The following is a 6,000-nucleotide window of genomic DNA, read 5'->3' as shown; positions in this document are numbered from 1 at the left end:
CCTGTTCCCTAGCTCTCCTAGTCCCTAGTCCTCTCTCCCTAGTTCTCCTTGTCCCTGGTTTACCTAGTCTCTAGTTCCTCTGTCCCAAGGCGTTCCCTTAACCTTCCCTTAGGCGTTCCCTTACTTTCCCTTAGTGTTCCCTTTTCCTGCCCGCCTCTTAAAGGCACCTTTCCTTCCCCTCATATTATATTCCTGTATTTGTGATTCTCCCTTAAAGGGACAGTGCCCTTTTCCCTGTATTTCCCTGTTGTTCAATAAATATCTGTTTCTTGGCAAACCATCATACCTGTCTTGTGTTGTGCGATTGGGGTCGGTTACAAACCATAACAGTACGACCCCACCAAATCGACGACCCCAGCCAGCACAGACGGTGAATGTTGAGTTTGCCTTTTTTTTTCTTGTTCCCTCTAGCTCCCCTGTTAGCCCTGTTAGCTCCCCTGTTAGCTTGTTAGTCTCCCCTCTAGCTCCCCTGTTAGCCCTGTTAGCTTCCCTGTTTGCCCAGTTTAGCTTCCCTGTTAGTCCTGTTTAGCTCCCTTGTTAGCCTGTTACTCCCCTGTTTAGCTTGTTAGTCTCCCCGGTTAGCTCCCCTGTTAGCTTCCCGTTTTGCCCTGTTTGACCCCCCTGTAGCTAGCCATGCCCTGGCGGCTAACCCAGTCCCTCAGCAGAGCCCCGGTCTGCTAGCTTGGCCCCGGCTGTTAGCACAGCCTCTATGTTAATGCAGCCTTGCAGCTGGCATAGGCCCTGTAGCTAGCCAGGCCCAAGCAGCTAACCCGGTCCCTCTGCATGGCCTCCACTTTTTTGTGTAGCATCTCACACAGCTAGGACTGTCCTTCCAGCTAGCTTGTTCTCTCATGCTGGTCCAGCCCTGTCTGCCAGCCTAGCTCCGGCAGCTAGCGCAGCCTCTATGTTAATGTAGCAGTACAGCTGGCATAGGCCCTGTAGCTATCAGTGCCTTGGCAGCTACCCTTTCCCCCTGCTAGCCTAGCTCGGCAGCTAGCGCAGCCTCTATGTTGATGTAGCAGTACAGCTAGCATAGGCCCTGTAGCTATCAGTGCCCTGGCAGCTGACCTTCCCTCTGCTAGCCCTTTCCCGGTGCTACCATGGTTACCCCTTAGCTACCCTGCTAACCCCTCAGTTCCTCTAGCCCAGTTCTCTAGACCAGTTCTCTAGACCCAGTTCCTCTAGACCAGTTCCTCTAGACCAGTTCCCCCAGTTGCCCCTCTGCTACCCTTGTTACCCCTCGGCGACCCTGTTTCTTTTGCTAGCCCCACTCTTGTGGTGGCTTCCCCTGCTGGCTTGGCCAGTACCTCTTGTTCTGCCCCCTGCCACTCTGTCTGTATTTGTTTTGGGTCGCCGGGTGGCTCCCGTTGGAGGGGGGGATACTGTGAGGTTTTGCCCGCTGCTCACCAACTTTCTCTGTCTTCTTTAAGCCTACTGTTAGGAATTCCCTACTCACTCTCTCTAGCCCCCACCCTCTCGTTCTTTACTCTCAGTGGCCACACCTGTTCGATTATCAATTACCTCTCGCACCTGTGGTGGCAGGCTAATTAGTTCCCCTGTGGGCTTTAAATACCAGGGCGCTTCCCCTCGTTTCGGCGTGGGGTCGTGTTGTATACTTGCCGAGTCATATTCTCTAAACATCTAGACTCTTTCGGGAGATCCTCTGTCTGCCTATGCTGTTCCATTCTCCGGCGTCGAGATGTTTGCTCCAGCCTTCGCCAGCTGTCGCCGTTGCCTGTGGGGGAGACTGGTCTGCGCTCCCTGTACTTCCACGGGAGGCACCCCAGCGTTCCACTGCAGACCCCCGCGCAGCTGTTCGTCCTGACGCACATCCAGACCAGCGCAGACGCTCTCCAGTCCTCAGCGCGCAACGCGCATCTTCCAAGGACGCTCGAGCTTGGCACGCTCTCCAGACCAGCGCGCAACGCGCATCTTCCAAGAACCCTCGAGCTTGGCACGCTCTCCGTACCAGCGCACAGACGCGCATCTTCCAGACCTTCGAGCTTGGCACGCTCCTCCGTACCAGCGCACAGACGCGCATCTTCCAGACCTTCGAGCTTGGCACGCTCCTCCGTACCAGCGCACAGACGCGCATCTTCCAGACCTTCGAGCTTGGCACGCTCTCCAGACCTCAGCGCGCCGACGCGCATCTTCCAGACCTTCCTGCTTGGCACACTCCTCCTCGCAGACGCACCCCGATGCGTCTCTCTGTTCCGACGCGCACACCAAGGTGTGGCGCGCCACTCAGTTCCTCGGCTCCGACAGCGGCTACCCGGTGGACGACGCCCTCGCCACCGCCACTGTTCCGACGCGCACACCAAGGTGTGGCGCGCACTCTGTTCCTCGGCTCCGACTGCGGCTACCCGGTGGACGACATCCTCACCACCGCCGCTGTTCCAGCACCCTGTTCCTCGGCTCCGACAGCGGCTACCCGGTGGACGACATCCTCGCCACCGCCACTGTTCCAGCACCCTGTTCCTCGGCTCCGACAGTCGGCTACCCGGTGGACGACTCCCTCGTCACCGCCACTGTTCCAGCACTCTGTCCCTCGGCTCGGACAGCCAGCCACCCGGTGGCGATGCCCTCGCCCCGTTGCTGTCCCTGTACCTTTACGCATACGCCTGGGTGAGTTTTGATTGTGATGTCACTCACTCAGCGTAGTGCCCTTGCCCCCGTTCCCGCTGCTGTCCCTGTACCTTTACGCATACGCCTGGGTGAGTTTTGATTGTGATGTCACTCACTCAGCGTAATGCCCCTTGCCCCCTTCCCGCTGCGTTTCCTGTACCATTACGCATACGCCTGGGTGAGTTTAGATTGTGATGTCACTCTCCCAGCGTATTGCCTCTGTTTTTGGTTCTCACTTAGAATAGTATTTTTGGACTTTACATCTCCCCCTGTGTGTTTGTCACACGAAGATATTATTACTTTGTTCACTTTGTTATTTGGACTGTTCTGCACCTGCTCTGTTTTTTCCCTTTTGTGCATTAACTATCTCCTCTGTCCTGCAGAGCGGCCCAGATGATTTCCACCAGTCCTCCCAGTTCCTCCCTGTTCCCCAGCCCGCCTCCGCGGGCCTCAGTCCCCTCTGTTCCCTAGTTCTCCCCTTTCTAGTTCCACCTAGTTCCTGTTCCCTAGTTCTCCCCTTTCTAGTTCCACCTAGTTCCTGGTCCCAAGTTCTCCCCTTCTAGTTCCACCTAGTTCCTTGTCCCTAGTTCCCCTAGTCCCCGTTTCTCCTGTTCCCTAGCTCTCCTAGTCCCTAGTCCTCTCTCCCTAGTTCTCCTTGTCCCTGGTTTACCTAGTCTCTAGTTCCTCTGTCCCAAGGCGTTCCCTTAACCTTCCCTTAGGTGTTCCCTTACTTTCCCTTAGTGTTCCCTTTTCCTGCCCGCCTCTTAAAGGCACCTTTCCTTCCCCTCATATTATATTCCTGTATTTGTGATTCTCCCTTAAAGGGACAGTGCCCTTTTCCCTGTATTTCCCTGTTGTTCAATAAATATCTGTTTCTTGGCAAACCATCATACCTGTCTTGTGTTGTGCGATTGGGGTCGGTTACAAACCATAACACTCCCGTAGGTGTTCTTTGAGAGTGTTTTTGAAGGTGGGTAGTGATTCACATTCCTTTACAGCTTTGGGTAGGGCGTTCCACATTGTTGTGGCATAATTGCTAAACGTGTTTAGTCCCTTGTTTGAGCCGAATCTGGGTTTTACATGATTTGTGGAGCTCCCTCTGGTGTTGTGATCGTGGTATTCACTGACCTTTGGGAAGTATTTTGACATGTACATGGGTACCTTGGTCGTGTAGTGTATCTTGTAGACCAGGCCCATTGCAAGTTGCTGTACTCTGTCGTCTACTCTAAGCCATCCTAGGTTGGCAAAGTGTGCAGGGGTGAGGTGGGTTCTAGGAGTCAGGTCAAGCAGTAGTCTGACTAGTTTGTTTTGAGATGTTTGTAATTTGGTTTTTAGTGCCTTTGAGGTGCTTTGGTACCATGAGGTGCAAGCAGTCGTAGTACCCTTGAATGAGTGCTCCTGCCAGAGTCTTCAGGGTATTCTTGTTTACCAGAGAGGAGATCCGGTACAAGAATCAAGTTCGTTGATTGACTTTTTTTATTAAATTGGATGCCATTTTGTCACAGGAAAGATTAGCCTCTAGGATGGAACCCAGGTAGGTAATTTCATCTTTCCTTGTGACAATATTGTCACCCACTGTAACTGAGAAGCCGTCGGTCTTGCTGAGTTTGTTATTTGAACCGAATAGAATGGACTCTGTTTTGCCCATGTGTAATGATAGTTTGTTGTCAGCGAGCCATATGCAGATTTTGCCTAGTTCCGAGCTGAGGGTTTTTTCAACCTGTAACTTGTTCTTGTCAGAGACCAGCAAGGCTGAGTCGTCCGCAAACAGGAACAAGTTGCAGTCACAAGCTGACGACATGTCATTTGCATAAATTAGGAACAGTAGTGGTCCTAGTATGCTTCCTTGTGGAACACCACAGTTCACTGTGAGGGGGGGGGGGGGATAGGGTACCGTTTACCTCCACCATCTGTTCTCTCCCCTCCAGGTAGGATTGTATCCAGCTCACTGATAAATTATCAAAACCAATTGCTTTTAGCTTGTCAATCAGAATGGTGTGATTGACAGTGTCGAAGGCCTTTTGTAGGTCTAGCATGACCATGCCGCAGTATTTGCCCGCGTCCACCTCTTGCTTGATGTGGTCGTTCAAATAGAGAAGGCATGTGTCAGTGGAGTGGGATGTTCTGAAGCCAGATTGGAATTCGTAGATTCGATTTTTATCCGCAAGGTACTTTTCGACCTGTTCGTATACTATTTTTTCCATGACTTTCGAGATGGATGTAAGGATAGAAACAGGGCGGTAGTTGCCTGGGTCTAATTTGCTGCCCTTTTTGTGCAGGGGTGTTACTCTCGTTATTTTGAAGTCCTTGGGGACGTGTCCCTGTTTTATGGAGAGGTTTATTATGTGTGTGATGACTGGGGTGATGGCGGCTGCTGAGTCTCTGAGGAATTTGGAGGGGATGTTGTCATGGCCAGTGGCCTTGTTCGGTTGGAGGGCGCTCAGTTTATTGAGTACCTCATCTAGAGCTGCCGCGGTATTGATGTTTTCCTTACCGCACACATTTGCAAAATATTTCCTACCGCCGCGGTTATTACCGCACACACACACAAAAAAAAAAAAGTTTGAATGCATTTTTTTTGTAGTCTACTCTTTATAGCATATACGCCTGCCTCTAGTCTAAATGTCTATCTTTAGTGGATGACTTTGCAGCATGAATATTGTTTGGGATTCGGCATGCACGCATTCGTTATTAAAAGTGAAACACGGATTCGAAGTCTCCCCTCGGTGTCGAGAGCAGGGGTGGTAGCGGCGCGCCCGCCGGTTACCCCCCCGACCCTTTCTTCTTCTTATTATTATAACGTTACTACTTATGATTACAAAGGCATTCGATTTGTGGCATTAACGTTAGTATAGTTACACGTTCGTATTTACCGGACCATAGCAAGGCAAGCGTTACTCAATTAATATCTAAGTTCCTTTCTTTGCTCAGAGCGTGCCGAGTTGTACCCATTCTGCGGTCTGTTAATAAAGTTTTCAATCAGACAAGTGTATAGAACGAAGGGCTTTTATTATAACATTTCGTTGCAGTAAAATCATTATGCCTCGTTCCCTGAGGAGCGACGGCGTCGGTAATCCACTCCGGTCTCCGGTGGGAGCTAACGTACTATTAGCCGTGTTGTGACTGTGAGCTCTGATCAATGGCTCATGGCTGAGATTCAGGAAGTAAAAGCACTGCAAGATGCTCCAGCATGTGACGCGTATCTCTTCTGACCAATCAGTGGTCTGCAGTGTTTCATGTGACTTTTCTGGTACCCAATAGGGTCGCTTGGAATCTTGACAGAGAAGTAGGGTATATCTGCAGAGCCGCAAGCCCAACGAGAGCGTAATAATAATAATAATATAATAAAAAACAGCGGTGATGCCGGTATTCAGC

The sequence above is a fragment of the Notolepis coatsorum genome, assembly GCF_963971535.1.
Source record: "Notolepis coatsorum genome assembly, chromosome: 9".
Lineage (NCBI taxonomy): Eukaryota > Metazoa > Chordata > Actinopteri > Aulopiformes > Paralepididae > Notolepis > Notolepis coatsorum.
Note: the sequence above shows the minus strand (reverse complement) of the source record.